At 41.7% G+C, this 23,708-nt stretch overlaps 1 pseudogene; it reads left to right on the top strand.

The window, feature by feature from the left end:
* Positions 1 to 23,708, top strand: part of LOC132345271 (large ribosomal subunit protein eL37-like) — a 109,080-nt pseudogene that overhangs the window by 57,421 nt on the left and 27,951 nt on the right.

Raw genomic sequence — 23,708 nt, 5'->3', positions numbered from 1 at the left:
TGGCTAAATAAGTAACTATTGTTTCACAGTAACCTATGATCTTATCTGACTAATTGTTCTAAATCCTTTTAATATTCTTTGACAAAATTTCCTAAATCAAATTCTAATGAAGTCTTTTTGACCTCTAGCTAACTTTGGGATGCTTCAAAGTGCTCCTGAAACATCCCAATGAGAGATGTTAGACTAATTAAGTTCATTTGCTATGTTAAATTACATGGGAAGTATTGTCAAATGAGTAATAAATCTTCTCAGATTTATATTGCATGGTAAATGTTATTAATATAAATATTCTAAAATTTATATGGAGTTCCTAAAATGCTGACATATCCTGGTAAAATGTTATCAGTCATAATTCTAGTTATTATCTGCAAGTGTTGTATAGCACAGCAGTAACAAGTTACTTTGTATTGTAATCAAATTTAAATATGTCTTAAGTCTTTTGTTGATATATAGTTATGGTTTTAGTCTGATGCCTTTGCAAAAAAATGCTTCCTCTTCAAAAAGATTAACAAAAAACTTTTAAATAAATATAAGTTTCTAACTTTCAGACCATAATGCTGAACTGGGTAAGAAATTTCAAAATCCTAATGAGAAACCTGATGGCTTCATAAACTGTTAACAAAAAGTTAGTTAACAAAAGGACTGAATACACTGGTAAAAATGGTTATAATTTTTATGGTTTCTGTCTAAAAAATTACTGGGTTGAATGTGTGTTTTCCAGATGTAAGGAAAACCTTCCCCTCAAGTTAATTATGACGTATAGTAATTTGGTAATCATACTTTTGTAAACAAAATTAAGACATTAATCTTTTTTCTCTATCTGGTCCCTCTACAGATTGTAAACTCTTAGGTTTTCAGCAACTTTCTCAGATAAATTAGGAAAGCTACCTCACCAAGAGGTACAAAAACCTCAAGGTATTTTTGAGGACCTTGTAAAGGGAGGAATTCAGCTAGATTTGTAGGTAAAACATGTAATAAGCCATTGGTGTATGCGTCCTAGTCCTCAGAGTTTTTTTTTTTTTTAAGCTTCAGTTTAAAACTCCTTATTAAAAAGTTTAATACGGTGAAAGCCTATATGATCAATTATATAGATTATCAGGTCAATTTTTTTTCTTAAACCAAACTTATTTTGCAACAAAATAGTCTGAATTAAATATATTTGGTAAATGTATTATTTTTAAAAAGTTAGGTTTCAATAAATGTTAAAATTTTAAACCAAACTTATTTTGCAACAAATTAGTCTTAATTTGTTGAATATATTAGGTAAAAATTAGGGTAATTTAAAAAAAGATTGTTTCAATAAATGTTAAATTCCAGTTTTGTTAATGAAGGTCTGTATTTACTAACTCACTTCCCAGATAGTTGCTTGCTATTATGCTATTTTAATGTAAAGTTAATTAAATTATTTTAAAAAAAACCACTCTTTTATTTCTAAAGCTTGTGTCAACAATCTCTGTATAAAAATCAGATGCCCATGAGCTGCAAACAGGGGATTATATATGCCCAAAGGGGCTGTCTCCTACCTAGATAAAAAACTTTTTATCAGGTACTCTTAACTAGCTCATGTACAATAGAACTGAAGGGAACTTGACTCTTGAATTCTCACTTCTAAAGGCCAGTACACCAGACTGGTCTATAAAGAGAATTGCGGATCTCAAACTTACCTTAAAATAACGCTCAAGCAAAGGAAGCTACCCCTGCACCAGAAGGGAGGGGGAAAAAAAAGACATCAAAAGTAAGCACCTTACCCAAAATGCTGAACCTGATTTGTATGATCACTCATAATGTTTTGTTAACTTCTTAGACCTTTGCATATAAATCAGATGTTCTTCTGTCATGGACATGATCCTGTGCTAGTTTTAAAAACCAACCCAATTATTGGTTTGTGGCCAATTACCTGCATCTAGTACCTCTAGATTACCTTAGTGGATTTCTCCACTTCAAGGCTCTAATTAAATCACCCTTAAAAAATTATTTTACAAAAAAGCTCAGTCCTGTTCAGGTGACTCTTAATATTACTAGGTGGAATCCTCTCACCTGGCCAGTTAATACCTGCTCTGACTCTGGCCATAATATGAATTTTCTTCTAAGTAACTCAAGCTCAATAAAAGCAACAAGCAAAAATTCAGTCAAAAAGATAAAGCCTCTCACAATTACATAGAGGTTTAACAAAAAATATATGCTGGATCACACAATTATAGAATAGATTTATGTAGTTAACACCAGGCTATGGTCATTTACAATTTAAGGTTTCTTTTATCTTGGGAACAATTAAATTATACTAAGAATAACCAGCCTAGCACACTAAAAAATTGGGCTAGAAGCTTTAGAAACAGTGCCAGTATATAATTTCCCACTGGATTAAGTCAAATAACCGAAGAATATACTGGGTTACACCTAATGAAAGTTTTTGGCTTAATTCTTACTTATAACTTCAATAAAACTGCTAGCTATATTATTTGTACTTTGCCTATTTTTCATGAATGTTGTTTCTTTCATTGCCAAATGTGTAACTAAATCTCCAAAGAAAATAATGATGACTAGCCAATTTAAAGCAGTTAATCAAATGTACAGTTCTGTATGCAATCATTGGATGTAATAATATAACTCTAAATATAAAAAGATAAAGCAAAAGGGAATTCTTTTCCTAGACTGTATTAACAGACAGGTCCAAATATCTTTGACTATAAAAGCCTAGTCCAGTAACGAACGTTAAGTGGTTTCTCAGTGAAACCTTTGCCAAACCCAAAAATGAGCCTTCCCAGCACTATAGGATAAAATGGTTGTAAAATACCTCCCGAAGTATGGTCAAATTTATGACCATGAGGGGGCCCTGTCAACTACAAATTGGTACTTGCCATGGGTGCTTACCATCTACCTCTACAAGGATTAAATCATGTGCTGCTGCAGCTGCTGACCTTCAACACGCCCTAAGGAGTTCAGGGTGGAAAGTAGAAATGAAGCACTCTGTGCTCAGAAAAAAAACCTGGCAGAACAGGTCTTCAGATAATTAGATATTCTCAGAAGCTGATTTTATGAGCTCAATTCTTGTATCTTCTCATATCTAAAAAAGAACTAAAATCCTTCATGGTGATGACTATTCCTCGTGACTAGCAGAAGCTTCACAAGATGAGCAGAAATTTCTACAAAAAAAATATGTGCTGGATTGCGTGTATTCCCCATTTACCAAAATCACATCTATACTGTCCGTCCCCCTTGCCTCTTTGGAGCAGTTTCTCAGAGCTATCTGAGGTGCTGTCTCCCAGACTACAGTCTACATTTTGCTCCAGATAAAACTTAATTCACATGTCTCACGTTGTGCATTTTTAAGTCCACAGCAATTCTTTTTTTCCCCTCCAGTGTTTCTACCTAAGCTCTCCTGCAAACAAGATTTCCCACACATCAGACACATTTGATCCACCCTGAGCACTCACTCAAGTCTACACTCCTTTGCCACAGTGCTAGCTCAGGGTCATACAGCATAGACTGCCCTCTGTTCAGCTCCTCCCCAGCCTCCCAGATGGAACACCAGAGAAATTTCACAATTCTTCATGTGTTCCCCACTGCCTTCAGGGTAAAGTTCAAATGCAAAGTCCAACACCATCTGCTCTGCACCTAACTGTTCAGTCTGATTCCCCTCTTCCCTCCCCTCACCAATGAACTAATAGTGATCACTGACTCAGGGCGCTTTCTCCTGCCTTTGAGTGATATCATTGCATGAAGCTTCTCTCTCCACCTTACTCACTCAAACATTGCCTGCTGTTGGTAATATTCCTTAGCTATCCTACAGCCATCATTTCCCATTCTGGCTGACTGAGGTGTCCCTCTGTGCCCCCTCTCCACTACAGCATTGTAATTGTGCATTTTCTTCCTTGACTCTGCCTTTAAGTCTGGAGGTCTTTGAAGAAGGGGTCACAGTGAGTTCATCTCAGATTCCTAGTGCCCAGCACAGGCCTGGCACAATTGAGGAGACTCTCCTTAAGTGCCTATTGAATCAATGATGTCTGTCAATGGTGACACTGGAAACCAATGATAATTTAAAAGCCTCATCTCTGGTCTGAAGTTCAGGGCTTCTGTAAAGAGTATATGAGGGGAAGATGAGGTGACTGGCAGTGCTTCTGCAAAACCATGTGGGTGAAAGGAATGGTTGTAATGTAATGAAATAGCCTTCATACGTTTCCTTGTGGAAGATACATGTTAATTTCCCAAATGTATGAGCATCTGTGTATTTTCACGGGGAATACACAGTGCCTTTTCTAACACTGAGATGCTTGAAATGGGGTTATTTCCCTTTCAAATGAAAACCAATTAAATAAATTATATTTTTTTCCCTTGGTGCTTATGAAGTGTGGGAGTTGTCTCCAAACATTACTAAATGTTCTAATTTAGTCATACATGAGCTGGAAGAATGTAGTATAATTGCTAAGTCCAGAGTAAGTTGTTCTAAATATTTTATCTTGTTCAGCATATGCTGTTTTTAAAAAAACCCTCAAACTATAACTGTCAACATTCAATTCACAAAAAGTAAACAACAGCTGAGTATAATGGGATGATAAAGAATCTCTCCATAATTCCCACCATATGGCAAAGACTAGGTCCATTTTCATCACGTTTATCAACTGAGTTATTTTCTCTCTGAATTCTTCCTATAGGAAAAACATCCCCAGGAAAACTAGAGGCATTTTCCTAAAGCAGACAGAAGGACATGAGAAACTGTTGTATGGTATGGCTGGATCACAGATGGGAGGGATCTAAAATTCACTATGGCAATTGAAAGGGCTGAAAAAAAAAATCACCTATTTCTGTAATGGCAGACATTCTAGAAGCAACACACATGAAATGAATAAACGTAAGTAGAAAATGCATGGATACATTTTTAGCTGTCAGTTTCCATTTCTAAAACAAACTCTCATGGGCCCAGTTCGTGATATTTCTTGTCATGATTTGGATTCATTAAAATGCATGGACAATTAATCTGCTTCTAAGCAAGGGAAGCTGCTTGAAATTTCTTCTTCTTTTTAGTTTCTTCCCAAAGATTTTTTTTTTTTATGTGAACTGTATTTGAAGACTTTATTGAATTTGTTACCATACTGTTTCTGTTTTGTATTTTGGTTTTTCAGCCGCTCCTTAAGCTCTCCAACCCAGGGATCGAACCCACACCCCTGGCACTGGAAGGTGAAGTCTTAACCACTGGACTCCAGGGAAGTCCTTCTTCAATTTTTTAAAAAAATTAGATATTTTGTATATGAGATTTTAAACTCAAAGGTGATACAAACCATTTCTCTTCCAAGTGAAATACTAGACAGAGAGCAAGGCATATTCTGGCCGCTGTTCCAACCAGATACTTCAAAACTGCCTTAGAAGAGAAAAGTAGGGCCCTTCTCCAAAGACCAGGCCTTGCTTCTTGGGTGAGAGAGATAAGGAGCAGAAGGCCAGCTTGGGGACAAAGGGCTTTGTGAAAAAACACCGAGGAACAGAGCAGTCCTCTTGTTTTCCCACAAGAATGATGACAATCTACCTTAAATCTTTTTTGGAATAAGCAGCAGGGTTTGGGAGGCGGTATTGAGTGAATAAATTAATATATAATCAGATCAGATCAGATCAGATCAGATCAATCGCTCAGTCCTGTCTGACTCTTTACGACCCCATGAATTGCAGCACGCCAGGCCTCCCTGTCCGTCACCAACTCCAGGAGTTCACTGAGACTCATGCCCATCGAGTCAGTGATGCCATCCAGCCATCTCATCCTCTGTCGTCCCCTTCTCCTCCTGCCCCCAATCCCTCCCAGCATCAGAGTCTTTTCCAATGAGTCAACTCTTCACATGAGGTGGCCAAAGTACTGGAGTTTCAGCTTTAGCATCATTCCCTCCAAAGAAATCCCAGGGCTGATCTCCTTCAGAATGGACTGGTTGGATCTCCTTGCAGTCCAAGGGACTCTCAAGAGTCTTCTCCAACACCACAGTTCAAAAGCATCAATTCTTCGGCACTCAGCCTTCTTTACAGTCCAACTCTCACATCCATACATGACCACAGGAAAAACCATAGCCTTGACTAGATGAACCTTTGTTGGCAAAGTAATGTCTCTGCTTTTGAATATGCTATTTAGGTTGGTCATAACTTTCCTTCCAAGGAGTAAGTGTCTTTTAATTTCATGGCTGCAGTTACCATCTGTAGTGATCTTGGAGCCCAGAAAAATAAAGTCTGACACTGTTTCCACTGTTTCCCCATCTATTTCCCATGAGGTGGTGGGACTGGATGCCATGATCTTCGTTTTCTGAATGTTGAGCTTTAAGCCAACTTTTTCACTCTCCACTTTCACTTTCAAGAGGCTTTTGAGTTCCTCTTCACTTTCTGCCATAAGGGTGGTGTCATCTGCATATCTGAGGTTATTGATATTTCTCCCAGCAATCTTGATTCCAGTTTGTGTTTCTTCCAGCCCAGCATTTCTCATGATGTACTCTGCATATAAGTTAAATAAACAGGGTGACAATATACAGCCTTGACGAACTTCTTTTCCTATTTGGAACCCGTCTGTTGTCCCATGTCCAGTTCTAACTGTTGCTTCCTGACCTGCATACAAATTTCTCAAGAGGCAGGTCAGGTGGTCTGGTATGCCCATCTCTTTCAGAATTTTCCACAATTTATTGTGATCCACACAGTCAAAGGCTTTGGCATAGTCAATAAAGCAGAAATAGATGTTTTTCTGGAACTCTCTTGCTCTTTCTATGATCCAGCAGATGTTGGCAATTTGATCTCTGGTTCCTCTGCCTTTTCTAAAACCAGCTTGAACATCAGGAAGTTCACGGTTCACATATTGCTGAAGCCTGGCTTGGAGAATTTTGAGCATTACTTTACTAGCGTGTGAGATGCGTGCAATTGTGCAGTAGTTTGAGCATTCTTTGGCATTGCCTTTCTTTGGGATTGGAATGAAAACTGACCTTTTCCAGTCCTGTGGCCACTGCTGAGTTTTCCAAATTTGCTGGCATATTGAGTGCAGCACTTTCACAGCATCATCTTTCAGGATTTGGAATAGCTCAACTGGAATTCCATCACCTCCACTAGCTTTGTTCGTAGTGATGCTTTCTAAGGCCCACTTGACTTAACATTCCAGGATGTCTGGCTCTAGGTCAGTGATCACACCATCGTGATTATCTGGGTCATGAAGATCTTTTTTGTACAGTTGTTCTGTGTATTCTTGCCATCTCTTCTTAATATCTCCTGCTTCTGTTAGGTCCATACCATTTCTGTCCTTTATCGAACTCATCTTTGCATGAAATGTTCCTTTGGTATCTCTGATTTTCTTGAAGAGATCCCTAGTCTTTCCCATTCTGTTGTTTTCCTCTATTTCTTTGCATTGATCGCTGAGGAAGGTTTTCTTATCTCTTCTTGCTATTCGTTGGAACTCTGCATTCAGATGTTTATATAATAGAACTAATTAATTAATAACCACACTTAGAGAAGAATGAACAAGAGGGCGTTGCCAAGGACCCTCAGGAGGAATAGGCAAGTTCTACATGATCCAGTAGAGGGGAAGTAAAGCAATCTGGAGACCAACAACTGCTTTCTGAACTTTAATTTTCTGGAGATTATAATCAGTATTGTGAATGTTTTGCAACTCTAAAACTCCATAAAGTGGTACTTAGTTCATTCTGTTTGTCTCCTTGAGGTGCTATTTTTTAAAAAATGATGGCATTACAAGTAATCAGGTTAATCTCTGAGTAAAAATAAAGGCTGTCTTTTCTGAGAGCTCTTCATCGTGCCAGTCAGGGTGTCTATCCACACACAATGACTCTTTCTGTATAGAGACTCTGTTGAGCTCCAAAGGAGCTCCAAGGAGAAACAAGAGGAGCGCCAGAGAGACAGCACAATAAGCAGGGATACATACCACTCAGTTATTTAAGGCTACTTGAAGGAACACAAAAGAATTCTAAGAAAACTAAGGGACTTCAGAGAAAAACTCAGGGTGATTTGTCTGAAAAAAAAGTCCATCATGTTCATTGTAATGATTCTTGATGGAAAAGATGGTGTTACCATTTCCTGAGACACAGAAAAGAGTCAGGATTCTGGAAGGAAAACATCCTTAATCATGAAAGGAGAGCCTGAGTGATGGGATGTTTGATTGATTTCACTTCCATCAGTGTCTGGGACCTGTTCAGCATTGTCCTGGAGGAATTGAGAAAAGTAGAAAATATTTGTAAGGTCAGGAATCACTTTAGGCATGAGAGTCCCATGAAGCACAACCAAACCTAGGACAGAACAGGACAGACAGCCAAAGGGAACAGAATGGGTCTTTTCTCAAAGAAAATACAAAACACTTTGAGCTGAAGCAGTAGGGAAAGAGCCTTACTGTGCTAGAAGGTAGCCCTCCTGGCTCTTCTTCTTATGAAACACAGAGTTATTTCTTCAATGTTGAATAACGACAGTGATGAGAGAAAAATGTCTTCTAAATGATTGAGAAAATGGTATGTCTTGGTCCCCATCCTAAGTCATTTAATCATGAGAAATAACTGGATTTTATATAGCATAACATTATAATGACACTGGATTTGTGGTGTGACACTGCTAAAGACAGCATTCTCATCATTCTATTTATTGAACAATTTCATGAATTTTGATTCTTCCCCTTTCAGGTGTTCCTTTCCATCTATTATCTTGTCTGATGGTAGTTCTGTAACAACTAGATGTCACATGGGGAGATGGTAATTATATGCCATGTCTTACTCTTTGAGTTTAACTTGACCTTTTCTTGAGGCATATTCTCCCCTTGAGTACTGGCATTTGTGTTGCAACCTAAGCAAGCTATTTTGGATTGTCCTTGATACAGAACTTCTCACAGAAAAGGTTTCCATTTGAAAACTCAGTCCATCATTTTATTTATTAAATTAACAATATCTTTTTTACTGATTTATACAAGTTCTGTTCAACCATCTAGACAAAGGCACAGAACATACATGTATGTTACATGACACATGACAAGGTTCCTAGAGGATGCAACTATTATTTTCGGTTCTAGATTTCTCTCTACCTTGTCTAACTTTAACTGAGAGTCATAGTGAACTTCCTGCAGAAGGGGTGTTATTGTCTTTTCAAACTGGGATTTACCCTGACTCAGCATGTATTTAGGGGGAAATTTGGGGCATGGTAGGAAGGAACGACGAACGATCTACCAAGTTCTCCCATTGGTTTTTCATAAAAGATTTCCTCATTTCATTGTCCTTAGAGAATTATTGATTCTGTGGTTTCTGTTTTTTGAGGCAGATCTTTCAGTTGGCGGAATACTTGCACTTGTCTTTTATGCCTAAGAAATAATTGATGGAACTTGTGGAATGTGCATATTTCACATTGCCTGGTTGGATTCCTGAGCTCAGTTTTCTGGTCTATGTTTTCTTTTGTTTTTGTTCTGAGTGAAGGAGGTCAGCAGGGCACAGAAAGCCACTTCTTTGAGATTACTAGAAAATAAAGAATTTAGAATGAACAGCTCCAGAGAGATTTATACAGGTCCCTTAAAAAAAATTACACTCTGAAGGTTTGCAGGAAAAACAGGTCCAAGCAGGGAAAACAGGCAGATTAGTTTCTCAGGAAGAATTTAGATGTGTCTTGAATGTTATGATTTTAGGATAATCTGGCTCCACCATAAACACAATACCACCATATATTTTTCTACATAGTAATACTCTGGTGGAGCTCAGCAAGATTTATAGATGTTTGCTGATTTCTGGAGAGACAGAGCAGCTATTGAGTCACTCGCCCATAAATCCTTAACCCTGTCTAGGAGCAGGACAGTACGGGGAGACACTTTTAGATTAAATCTTAATTAGTCCCAGTTAAGATCTGGGTGGCTCAGTGGTAAAGAATCTGCCTGCAATGCAGGAGACTTGGGACGTGTTAGTTTGATTCCTGAGTCTGAAAGATCCCTGGAGAAAGAAATGGCAACCCACTCTAATATTCTTGTGAGGAAAATCCCATGGATAGAGGAGCCTGGCGGGCTGCAGACCACGGGGTCACAAAGAGCCAAATATGACTGACTCTCTCCATTCACCCCCCTCCCCCCACCAACACATACAAGAGAGTTAAACACCATCTTTACAATATTTAATCACACTGTTCAAAAATCATCATACATTTGTAAATCCTATATAGGTGAAATTTGGAATAAACTGTGATTTAATCGCTCTGTGCCACAGTACATCACATACAGTGCTATGGTCCTCCAATCTTGGCATATCTTGTGCAGAAATTGTTGATGGCAGCTTGACTGAGGGTAGATATAAAAAAGGTAACTCCCTGTCCCCAATGCCCTGTGAAACTGACTACATTATAGTGGGCTTCCAACCATATTCTTCTACTGAACTCGCAGTAGCTTTCATATGAAATGGGCCCAAACTCTGACCTCAAATTTATGTTTATGGCTAGGACTAGACTGGCTTTCACTCTTTAAGTGTGTGAGCTCAAAAGAGTTAAACAGCAGAAACCAGGGAGACAGGAAGCAGACAATTTTAACTATAGCTGTTGCCCTGAAGGGTAATGGGTGGGTGGGGTTTTATTGTGCAAGACAGGAAGCATTCAGAGAGAAGGAAGGGCATGAACTTGTACCAAGCAATGTGTGGGGCATCATGCCAACTCCTGACATAAACCATTCTTGGGCCTGACAGCAATCCTGAGCCACAGGCATTTCCAGGTAGGAAGGACAAATACTAAAAGTAGGTAAGTAACCTGCCCAAAGCCTCCACAGCGCACAGGTAGAGGCCTGGCCTGCAGCTCAGACCAGTGTGTTTGGAAGACCATGCCTTTTCCACGATGCTCAGCTGTACCTATTCCACCTTTTGTGCTGAGGGGACCCCCGCAGGGCAAAGAGACCATTGGAGTTAGGTTCTCTAGATTTGAAGAATAAGACTCAACGCATTCGGGCTCAGTCGCTAAATGGTGTCTGACTCTTTGCAACCCCGTGGACTGTAGCCTGCCCAGGCTCCTCTGTCCATGGGATTTCCCAGGCAAGAATACTGGAGTGGGTTTCCATTTCCTTCTCCAAAGACTCAGATCACCTCAAGTCATGAAGAATGTGCTATATTTAATCCTATAAAAATGAGGAAACAGTGATCTCAGCCTCATGGTCAAGTCTCAGAGAACCCCAGAAAAGCAGAACACCCAGGTTTCAAGAAGGTCTGAATATATCAGAGCCAGGCTGGAAGAGACTGCAATGAGAAACTCATGGACATGCCAAGAGCCTTCTGGGAGGTCAGGTGATGGAGTTTCTGTGCCTTCCAGAACATGCTGCACTTATTCTCTGCAGATTTGCTCCTCTAGGAAACTCTGATTCTCTTTCACTGTTGATTGTCTTTCCCACATTTACTCACAATATTTTCTTTTTTTAATTTATTTTTCTATTGAAGGATAATTGATTTACAGAATTTTGTTGTTTTTTTAAAGCATCCATGTGTCCATCGATTCTGCTTCCTCTCGAGGTCAGTCTGCTCATGGCTCCTCACAGCCTCTGCTTTACTTCAAAGCCTCCTTCTTTTACATAAGCTAAACAGTTCTCACTGCAAGCTGCCCCTCCTCTCAGTGTTTCTTAATTCTAATTCCTGGAAGTTAGATGGCTGAAGCTAACTGATTCTTGTTTGGAAAGACTTTTCATGCCAGAGTATCATGGACAGTGAACTAGGCTATATGGTTTGACAGCCCTTGAGTTAAGGTTTTAGCCTGGTTTAGTCCATGGGGTCGCAAAGAGTCGGACACGACTGAGCGACTTCCCTTTCACTTTCCACTTTCATGCATTGAAGAAGGAAATGACAACCCACTCCAGTGTTCTTGCCTTGAGAATCCCAGGGACGGCGGAGCCTGGTGGGCTGCCATCTATGGGGTCGCACAGAGTCGGACACGACTAAAGCGACTTAGCAACAGCAGCAGCAGCAGTCACCAGAAGAGCCGAGGGTATACCTAGTGTCTGTAGGAGGGGATAGGGGCTTGGATAACGGTAAAGAACCCACCTGCCAATGCAGGAGACATAAGAGACATGGGTTCAATCCCTGGGGTTGTGAAAGATCCCCTGGAGGAGGAAATGGCAACCCACTCTAGTATTCTTGCCTGGAGAATCCCATGAACAAAGGAGCCTTGTGGGCTATACAGTCCACAGGGTCACAAGGAGTAGGACATGACTGAAATGACTTAGCCTATCCTAGGGGCTTGGCTGCCAGGATGACTGACAAAAATGAAAACTGACCTCCCATCAGTGTCCGGTCAGCAGCACAGTAAAGGTCACAGACTGGCAGTGGTACAAGACGGTAGCTTCGTAGAGTAGGGGAACGCGGCATCGGGAAGAGACGGAACGTCTCAGCAGGGAACCGAAAGTGCTTGGGGAATGAGATGCGGACCATGAGTCATCAATAACACATCTGCTGGGAACACATAGCTTCTTACAAAAGAATCACTAAAGACTGTTAGGATCACTTCTCTCCTTTCTCCTGGTTGTGAATTTCATGAAACTGTACTATCTCATTGAGAGTTGAGCTCTACTTTTGACCTTGGTATAGAATCTGAAAACAGGACATTTAACATGAATTTTCCTTTCACACACTTATTTTTAAAAATCATTTTAATTATATAAATAACATACAAAAGTATTCTGACTATGGAAAAAAATTCACACTTCACAGGTAAAGCCTTCACTCTCCTTTTCAAGTCTTGCCTCTTTTCCAGAGAGCATTCTGGGTACCTTCCAGACCCATTTCTCTGTGTACAGAGAGTTCTATTTTATTGTTTTTTATGAATGAACAGCCATATTTAGTACTTTGCAACCAAGAACCATTTAAACTGATGTAGGTAGGTGAGATTTTTCACATCTCAAAACTATCTGCAACCATTTCCCCACTCACAGATACTGAATGCCAACAAAAGCTAAACAATTAAGCAGATAATTGAAAGGCCAAAAGAATCATTTGTTGAAAGTATAAAGAGTCCCATGAATGATAAGACCCCTTATCTCAGGAGCAGAGACACTCTGTCCATGGTTTGGCCCCTGCCTGGTTTGATGCTGTGAACTCTGTACACATTTGCCTGATAATAGCAGCTGAATTGAATCAATATAGAGGTCAGGGTCAGCCGATGAAAATGGAACTTCCTGACCACAAAAAACTATAAAAAGTCACACTAGACAGGAAAGGGAAGACCTAAATAAGCAAATGAAAATTTTACTTCTCAGTCATTCCTCTCCCTGTAATTGTTGTTATTTTCATTTCAGCCTCATCAGATTAAGTTCTTCAGAAAACAGTAGAATCAGGAATTTAACCCTGTATAGAATTTTTCCAGTTTATAATTTAAACTGGATTTGGTAAAATTGGAAAAGAAAATCCTATATTTAAAAATAGATTTTGGAGATATAGGGATGAACAAGACAGACAAAATAGTTGCTTTTATAAACAACTAACATTCAGGTAGCTGGTGAAAATAAGTAAAAGTCATTTCATATAGTGATCAGTAAATGAAGAAAACGTCACGTGGGGAAGGAAATGGCAACCCACTCCAGTGTTCTTGCCTAGAGAATCCCATGGCTAGAGGAGCCTGGCAGGCTACAGTCCTTGGGGCTGCAAACAGACCCAACTTAGTGACTGAGCACACAAACATTTATGACACCACCCTTATGGCAGAAAGCAAAGAGGAACTGAAGAACCTCTTGATGAAAGTGAAAGAAGAGACTGAAAAATCTGGCTTAAAACTCTACATTCAAAAAACTAAAATCATGGCATCTGGTCCCATCACTTCATGGCAAATAGGTGGGGAAACATGGAAATAGTGAGAAACTTTATTTTCTTGGGCTCCAAAATCACTGCAAATGGTGACTGCAGCCATGAAATTAAAAGGTGCTTGCTCCTTGGAAGAAAAGCTATGAACAACCTAGTCAGCATTTTAAAAAGCAGAGACATTACTTTGCCAACAAAGGTCCATCTAGTCAAAGCTATGGTTTTTCCAGTAGTCATGTATGGATGTGAGAGTTGGACCATAAAGAAAACTGAGTGCCGAAGAATGGATGTTTTTGAACTGTGGTATTAGAAAAGAATCTTGAGAGTCCCTTGGACTGCAAGGAGATCAAACCAATCTTAAATGAAATCAGTCCTGAATTTTCACTGGAAGGATAGATGCTGAAGCTGAAGCTCCAATACTTTGGCCACCTGATGCAAAGAACTCACTCATTGGAAAAGACCCTGATGCTGGGAAAGATTGAAAGCAGGAAGAGAAGGGGATGACAGAGGATGAGATGGTTGGATGGCATCACTGACTTGATGGACATGAGTTTGAGGAAGCTCTGAGAGTAGGTAATGGACAGGGAGGCCTGGCAAGCTGCAGTCCATGGGGTCTCAAAGAGTCAGACATGACTGAGCAACTGAACTGAACTGAGTGCACACACTAAAGGAGAGAATGCCTTGGGGCGGGAATATTTTACTTAAGCTGGGCTGGGAAGTCCTGCCTCAGGATTACATTTAAGTTGAGCCATGAAAGATGAAAAAGAACCAGTCAGACTAAGACCTACAGTGCAAATGGAAAAACCAAACATATCCTCGTAAAGCAGTTACCAAATGACTAGGAGCTGTACTATGGGGTGCATAGTATAGCTATACACCATAATGAACATGGAGCATCCACAGTTATGATACCAAGCAGGGCCCTGTGGGGCTCCTGGGCGCAAAGCCTTTCTGTGTCGCTCATTTCTTTGATTGTTTGCCTTTGTTCAGCTTCCATGACCTTTTCTGAGTTCCAATGGGCAGATTCAAACAGTTGTTAATTAGGGAAGGGAGGGGATGCAAGATCAGGGAGAAACAGTCAAGAACAGCCCGGAGCAAGGTCGTATTTCCCCATCAGTGAATACTCAGGACAATACCTCTGAGCTATTTTGCAGATACTGAAATCCCCTCCAGGTGGGAGAAGTTAAGGATGAGTGGTAGGCAGCCCAAAAGCAGATAGAACCCAGATCAGTTAGACCTGAAGGTTGATGATGCTGACTCCCACTTACCTCACCACCAACCCATCAGAAGAATGTCCACAAGCTGATCACACCCTCTTTGAACAGCTATTATTGAATTTCTCACTATCTTCCCCAAGTCGGAATACATGGTTTTGAGGGCATTAGCCCACTGTGGTCCCCTTTGCCTGGCAAAGTAATAAACTCCGTCTCCTTCACCCAAAACTCTGGCTCTGAGATTCCATACAGCACCTGAGTATGGAGAAGCCGAGCTTTCAGCAGCAGTCAGAGAGGGGAAAGCTGCCTCTGGTGTTCGGAAGGAAAAGTTCTCCTGGGCCCTTTTAGGGGCTGTGACTGGGTCTGAAAATTAAACTGGCAAAGACAGATTAACAGGAGAAAAGGTATACAAATGTATTTAGTATAAGTTTTATGGGACACAGAAGTCTTTGTAAGGAATTGAAGACCTGAGGAAAGAGCTAGACTCGAGCATTTCAGTGCTGGCTTTGAGAAGAGTGGACAGTCACGGGAGATAGGATAGGGCCAGAAGTGCAAGGTAAGTGTAGTAACTGGGGAAACTGAGCAAGACCTGTTAGGATTCTCCTTGGCATCCTTTTGTCTTGTTTTGGAGATAAGTATGTTCCTCTCCTCCAGGTACAGGGAGGGAACGTCTCACATCAGAGTTTTATGCCTGTCTCAAGGAAGCAGGGTGAGGTGGGAAGGAGCTCAGAGTAACATTCCTGTTTGGGCCATTTTCTCAAACTTTTTCAGCTTAAAATAGTCAATATAAGAAGGAGCCATATTTTGATGTCAGCATCCTAAACCCCATCACTGGTCTCTGTGTGTCTCTATCTGGTCTGGATAGGGTTTGTGTGTATACTCAGTTGGGTCTGACTCTTTGTGACCTTATGGACTGTAGCCCACCAGGCCTCTCTGTCCATGGGATTTTCCAGGAAAGAATACTGGAGTGAGTTTCCATTTCCTCCTCCAGGGGATTTTCCCAACCCAGAAATAGAACCTGCATTGGCAAGCAAATTCTTTACCACTGAGCCCCCTGGGAAGTCTAGGTAGGATTTAGGTTGAGAAGAGAAGGAAGGGCAGAGGACTGCTGGAGCAAGATGGAAGTGAGGCAGCCTAGGAGAGTCAGGAGGCGCAGGTAAGGAAGCATCTCCAGTCAGGGTCCGGCAAGGGCACAGCTGTTTCCTGACCATGAGCACCACCTTCCATTTTGTTCACTTCCTGTTTCTCCAGCTCTGAGGACGGGGAGGGATGAACTTGGGCAGAAGACAGCACAAAGCCCCTCCAGGCTGAGAAGGGAGAAAGCAGTCCCCGACACTGGGGAGTGGAATTGGAGTTGCTCTCAACTGGCCACAACGACAGCTAGGATTTACTGTTCTCCTACTGAAGGCGAACAACCACACCGAATGGCAGCATCAGACAAGGCTACTCTGCGATTGTGATGGATCGATATACGGACAAGATCCTTCAGCAATTGAGTATGAGCACAGACAAAACACAAACATCCTTGCCCCCAGCTAAAATTAGGGACAGTGCTACTTTGTCATTTTCACCTTTAGACTGCCTTTAGTCTGCCCTACTGAAATAACCATCAGAGAATTCCCCAGCTTCTGACAGCAAGCCCAGCTCCCTGGATCGCTCCCCTCCCGACATCTGCAAGCACATGCCCCAGGACTCCCTCTCTCGATCTCCTCAGACTGAGGCCCAGGACCCCTACAGATGTTCTCTCCCTGCTCAAAGTAACAGTAACAAACTTAACTTTGCCTTCCCAGGTGGCGCTAGTGGTAAAGAACCTGCCTGCCACTGCAGGAGACGTAAGAGATGTGGGTTTGATCCCTGGGTTGGGAAGACCCCCTGGAGGAGGAAATGGCCCAGGCTCCTCTGTCCATGGGATCCTTCAGGCAAGAATATTGAAGTAACTTGCCATTTCCTCCTCCAGGGGATCTTTCTAAGCCAGGGATAGAACCCAGATTTACGGTGTCTTTGGCATTGGCTGGCAGATTCTTTACCACTGCACCACCTGTGAAGTCCTTTTTGACCTTCTGACTTCGGTCAACTAAAGCAGGACTCTACTGACCTTGGCCCCAATTCTGCTCAGGCCCTTTCATGAATATAGATGCTCCCTTAGCTTAACACTTCCCTAGTTTTGCTGTCTGGGAGACACTGCTTTGGGAAAGATCCTCAGTGTTTTCCTTACTTGCTGCTGCTGCTGCTGCTGCTGCTAAGTCGCTTCAGTCGTGTCCGACTCTGTGCAACCCCATGGACTGTAGCCTACCAGGCTCCTCTGTCCATTGGATTTTCCAGGCAATAGTACTAGAGTGGATTGCCATTTCCTTCTCCAAGGGATCTTCCCAACCCAGGGATCGAAGCCGGGTCTCCCGCATCGTAGACAGACGCTTTACCGTCCTGTGCTTCAGCTTGGTTGTGTCTCTTGGCTCAACACCCACCAAGAGAGGAACCTAGTTTTTAGATAACAGGACCAGTTCATTTACAGGGTTGAGTGAGTAGGCAGCTCATCCTTGAAAGCTGAATGTAAGCCCTGGGAAGGAAGCACATTGTCAGCCATGTCTTAGAACTGAAAATAAAGGGAAGGGAAAAGACAATGAGGCAAATGTTAATAAAAATAAAGCAGTAGCAACAATGTTAAGGGCTTCCCAGTAGCTCAGTGGTTAAAAAAAAAAAAAATCTGTTTGCCAATGCAGGAGCCACAGGAGATGCAGAGTCAATCCTTGGTTCAGGAAGATACCCTGGAGGAGGAAATGGCAACCCACTTCAGTATTCTTGCTTAGGAAATCCCATTGACAGAGGAGCATGGTGGGCTGTAGTCCATGGGGTCACAAAGAGTTGGACATGACTGAGCAGCTGAGCACATGTCCACAGCAATGTTAATTGCAGACAAAAGGAAAAAGAAACAAAAGAACAAAGACTGATCTGGAGGGAAATGACAGCATTGAAAAGTTGTGGCTGGTTGATGTGGGGATGCGGTAGGTGGCCAGAGCTCTGGGCTGCTTTTGACAGATGGGGAAACTGAGGCAGCAGCTAAGCAACTGCCCACAATTTGCTTATGGACTGAGACAGGGCTTCTGGGTCTCTTGTTTTTAATAGTAGCACTAGCTCCTCACCGCCTCAGACCCACCTTAACCACATTTTATTTTACTAGAAAAATGAAACCAGTTTGTGGCTTTTGAGAAAGGTCGTCTAATATGCAAATTCTAATGAGGAATTTAATAAGTAAAACAGTTCTCTCTTTACCCTTGAACTTAATTTTATCATCCATTAAGCAAGCAGAGAAGCAAGTATCTTTGCTAACAGCTCAGTGCTGCATCTTGTTCTTCTAGAAACACACACTCTCTGTCTCCCACAGCTCCCCAAAGATCATGGCAACTCAACTGAGAAAGCTCCAGGGCTTCATTTGATACTGGGAAGGCTCTGTGGGGCTCCTGGGCACAAGGCCTGTCTGTGTTCCTCGTTTCTTTGATTACAGGAAGTGGCCTTCACTCAGCCTCCATGACCTTCCCTGGGTTCCAACGGGCAGATTCAAGCAGTTGTTAAATAAGGAAGGGAGGGGATATGAGACAAGGGAGAAACAGTCAAGAGCAGCCTTGGGGCAGGATTCTATTTCCCCATCAATGGATACACACAAAAATATCTTTGAGCTATTTTTCTGGAACTGAAACCCCCTCCAGGTGGGAGAAGTTAATGATAAATTATGTACTACCCATGAACTTCCAGATGTTCAAGTTGGATTTAAAGAAGGCAGAGGAATCAGAGATCAAATTGCCAACATCCATTGGATCATTGAAAAAGCAAGAGAGTTCCAGAAAAACATCTACTTCTGGTTTATCGACTATGCCAAAGTCTTTGACTATGTGGATCACCACAAACTGTGGAAAATTCTTGAAACAGATGGGAATAACAGACCACTTGACCTGCCTCCTGAGAAATCTGTATGCAGGTCATGAAGCAACAGTTAGAACTAGACAGGGAACAACAGACTGGTTCCAAATTGGAAGAGGAGTTCATCAAGGCTGTAGATTGTCACCTTCTTATTTAGCTTAAATGCAAAGTACATCATGTGAAATGCTGGGCTGGATGAAGCACAAGCTGCAATCAAGATTGACAGGAGAAATATCAATAACCTCAGATATGCAGATGACACCACCCTTATGGCAGAAAGTGAAGAGGAACTAAAAAGCCTCTTCGTGAAAGTGAAAGAGGAGAGTGAAAAAGTTGGCTTAAAACTCAACATTCAGAAAACAAAGATCATGGCATCCGGTCCCATCACTTCATGGCAAATAGATGGGGAAACAATGGAAATAGTGAGAGACTTTATTTTCGGGGGCTCCAAAATTACTGCAGATGGTGAATGCAGCCATGAAATTAAAAGTCATTTGCTCTTGGAAGGAAAGTTATGACCAACCTAGACAGCATATTAAAAAACAGAGACATTACTTTACCGACAAAGGTACATCTAATCAAAGCTATGATTTTTCCAGTAGTCATGTATGGATGTGAGAGTTGTACTATAAAGAAAGTTAAGCGCCAAAGAATTGATGCTTTTGTTTTTTGGGTTTTTTTTTAGATTTTATTATTTATTTATTTATTTTTAATATAAATTTATTTATTTTAATTGGAGGTTAATTACTTTACAATATTGTATTGGTTTTGCCATGCATCAACATGAATTCGCCACAGGTATACACGTGTTCCCCATCCCGAACCCCCCTCCCTCCTCCCTCACCATACCATCCCTCTGAGTCATCCCAGTGCACCAGCCCCAAACAACCAGTATCATGCATCGAACTTGGACTGGCAATTCGTTTCATATATGATATTATACACGTTTCAATGCCATTCTGGCAAATCATCCCACCCTCTCCCTCTCCTACAGAGTCCAAAAGACTGTTCTATACATCTGAGTCTCTTTTGCTGTCTCGCATACAGGGTTATCGTTACCATCTTTCTAAATTCCATATATATGCGTTAGTATACTGTATTGGTGTTTTTCTTTCTGGCTTACTTCACTCTGTATAATAGGCTCCAGTTTCATCCACCTCATTAGAACTGATCCAAATGTAGAATTGATGCTTTTGAACTGTAGTGTTGGAGAAGACTCTTGGGAGTCCCTTGGACTGCAAGGAGATCAAACCAGTCCATCCTAAAGGAAATCAGTCCTGAATATTCATTGGAAGGACTGATGTTGAAGCTGAAACTCCAATACTTCGGCTAAATGATATGAAGAACTGACTCATTGGAAAAGACCCTGATGCTGGGAAAGACTGAAGGCAGGAAGAGAAGGGGACAACATAGGGTGAGATGGTTAGATGATATCACCGACTCAATGGACATGAGTTTGAGTAGGCTCCAAGAGTTGGTGATGAACAGGGAAGCCTGGCGTGCTGCAGTCCATGGGGTCACAAAGAGTCAAACACGACTGAGCAACTGAACTGGACTGAGCAACTGAACTGAACTGAACTGATATGCTACCCACAAGCATGTAGACTCCAGAGCAGTTGGACCTGAAGACTGAAGAAGCTGACTCCTACTTACCTCACCACCAACCTGTCAGAAGAATGTCCACGAGCTGATCATGCTCTCTTTGAACAATTATATGAAACTTCTCACTGTCTCCTCCAAGTTGGGACACATGGTTTTGAAGGCATGAGCCTGCTGTGGCCCCCTTTATCTGGCAAAGTAATACAGATATCCTTTCCTACTTCTCCCAAAACTCTGTCTCCAAGATTTGATTTGGCACCAGCATACAGAGAAGTAGGCTTTCAGCATCACATTCAACCCTTAATCTATTGCATTTGTGCGCTAAACCCTCCACCATAGGCACCGTTGCCACCCTGAAGTACCAGAAGAAACGCATGGCTAAGAACACCTAACTCACTCCCACCCCCAGTGGAAACATATTCCAGGGAATAGAATTGGTGTGTCTTGGACTTTTTGGCTGGAATTTCCAAAAAGAGGCCTGATTTTGATATAAAACCAAACCTAGGTCCACTCATATGCTGCACAGAAAATCCAATTTACCAACAACAGTTTGTAGTGAAGGCAAGCGCAGCATTTATTGCAGATGCCAAGCAAGGAAAACAAGCAGCTCTTGTTCAAAGTTTCAACCTCCCAGATGATTTTCAGGGGAGGTCTTTTAAAAAGAACATTTGGAGCGAGGGATGCAGGGAGCGTGACTTTTTTCTGATTGGTTGTTGGTGATGAAGTAACAGTTTGATGGTTTGGGGCTCTTATTTAATCATCAACCTTCTTATTTCAACCCGTTTGGGGTCTCTGTACTTGTGCTTAGCAGGAAGTCACTATCCTCCCATCTGAGTGTGGGGGCCTTCATTCCTGAAGAACAATTCAGATATGTGTCAAATTGTTATTCCTCCCTTGAGGAGGAACTAGGACCCTTTTTATCATTGAACTATTGTTTCTTGACTGCTTTTCCTTTATTTCTGCTTTCTCTTACTCCCTAACTAGTAACTGCTTAAGTCTGCTCTTTGAGACTCAGGAAAGACCAAGGAGACTACAGCCTTTATCTACAAACAAGAAACGGGGCACTGAGGTGCTTTTTGTCAAAAAAACACCTCAGTGGGGCCTGATGTCGAAAACTCAACTTCTCTTTACACTGGTGTCAAATTGAATCTTGGAGACAGAGTTTTTGGTGAGGTAGAAAAGGATATACTTTGCCAGGCAAAGCAGGCTAATGCCCTCAAAACTGTGTGCCCCAGTTTAGAGAAGATGTTGCTGGGAGAAGCCAATTCTGCTTCCATGCTGAATCTGTTTCTTTAACTTTAATCTTTGCTTTTTGTTGCTTTTGTTGTTTTAATCACACATAATGGCCTGCCTCAGAGAACCCTGCACCTCTACCTGACTGTTAAAGTGCCTTTGTTAGAGACAGTCTGACCCAGCCCTCCTGTGAATGGCTGCAGAAAAGAAGAAATTAACACACCCCCTCCTATTTTGCAAGATATATGGCCTTTTTACTTTACTTTCTCACCTCTTCTCTCTCTCTGTTCTATAAAAGAACCTAGCATCCAGACCCTGATAAGATGGTTATTTTGAGACATTAGTCTGCCATCTTCTCAGTCAGCCAGCTTTCCAAATAAACTTATATTCCTTGCCTCAATACCTCCTCTCCGATTTTATTGGCCTGTCATGTGGCTAGCAGAGCAAGCTTGGACTCAGCCACAAAGATAGTAAGAAGTTTTTATAGTAATTGTTCAAAGAGGGAGTGGTCAGATGGTGGACATTCTCCTGATGGGTTCGTGGTGAGGTAGGTAAGAGTGAGAATTTTCGACCTTCAGGTCCAACTGGTCTGGGGTCTATATGCTTGTGGGCAGCTACCATAGTTAATCATTAATTTCTCCCACCTGGAGGGGGTTTCAGTGTTTGCAAAATAACTCAAAGATGTTGTTAAATGTGTATGCATTGATGGAGAATCAGGATCTTACCCCAGGACTGCTCTTGACTGTTTCTCCCTGGTCTCTCCTCCCCTCCCTTCCTTAATTAACATCTGCTTGAATCTACCAGTTAGAACTCAGGGAAGGTCATGGAAGCTGAATGAAGACTGTTTTCTATAATCAAAGAAATGAGGGACACAGAAAGGTGTTGTGCCCAAGAGCACCACAGGGCCCTGCTCAGTATCAGGTCCTGTGAGGTCCAGGGTTTGGTTTCAGTTGCAAAGAAAAATAGATGTTCCAGGACTAGGTCACAGAGAAACACTTCTCTGCCTTAGAAAGGACAAGATATGGGCCTGAGTCCCAGGCTCTGAGGGAGAAGCTGTTTCCCTTCCCTGTAAGTCTATATGGCAACACCTTTCCCTCCACCGTCAGGTCGTTTGTGTGTTTCCCTGGCTTTCTAGACCGCCAGATCTCGGAGGGCAGGATGCCTCACTGATTCACCCCTGTGTTCTCCACAGTGCTAGTCTAGGGCCTGTTACCAAGTTGGTTCTTTGTCATTGACTGACAGTCTTTGTATCTGGAGATATGTGCCGGAGAAGTGTTTCAAGAAGAGTTGGCTTTCTCTGGTGAGTTTTGCTGGCTGGGAAGGTGATGTAGGGTAACTTCTCAGTGGGGTTCGAATTTTGAGTGCTAGGGAAAGAGCAGCATGATTGGAAGAGAGGCACATTTCACTCAGATACACTCTGTTATTTTTGTTTTATATTTAAATGAAACATTTGGGTCTACATAAAATTTGGATGACACGTTAAGGGCAATTTCCTCAGTGTGATTCAGGTTGCTGATTAAAGAACTGAGGCCTCCTGGGGTATGCTGTTTGTGCTACTGATTGGTTAAGGGCTTCAATGAGGGGTGAGCTCATTTTCCCTTGGAGAACTGAAGAGCAGAGCATTTCAGGCACAGCCAAAGCAAACTCTCTTTCAAAAATATCTGATCCCCTGAACTGAAGCTCTTGAGCTCTCTTTCTCACTATACAGGAAACAAAGAGCTGTCAGCTGCCCTGTGTAGTGAAGAATTAACCTCCATTGCAAGAGGTCTGACCTTTGTCCTCAACTGCTGGGAGGTGATCTCCGATGTCTTTCTTCTTCTAGGGGCAGTAGATCATCCAATAAAGTGATTTAGGATGGGGCAGGCCACACCAGAATGACCAACCGCAGGACTCAGAGCAGAGGCTTTGGGTCTCCCAGGATCAGGAACCTGGACACTGACCACACGGACAACTGATCAATCACATCTGTGTAATGTGGACTGTGGACTGTGTTAGTAGCTCAGTCGTGTCC

This window comes from Bos taurus, chromosome 5 (assembly GCF_002263795.3).
Source record: "Bos taurus isolate L1 Dominette 01449 registration number 42190680 breed Hereford chromosome 5, ARS-UCD2.0, whole genome shotgun sequence".
NCBI lineage: Eukaryota > Metazoa > Chordata > Mammalia > Artiodactyla > Bovidae > Bos > Bos taurus.
This window is presented reverse-complemented; position numbering and strand designations above follow the sequence as displayed.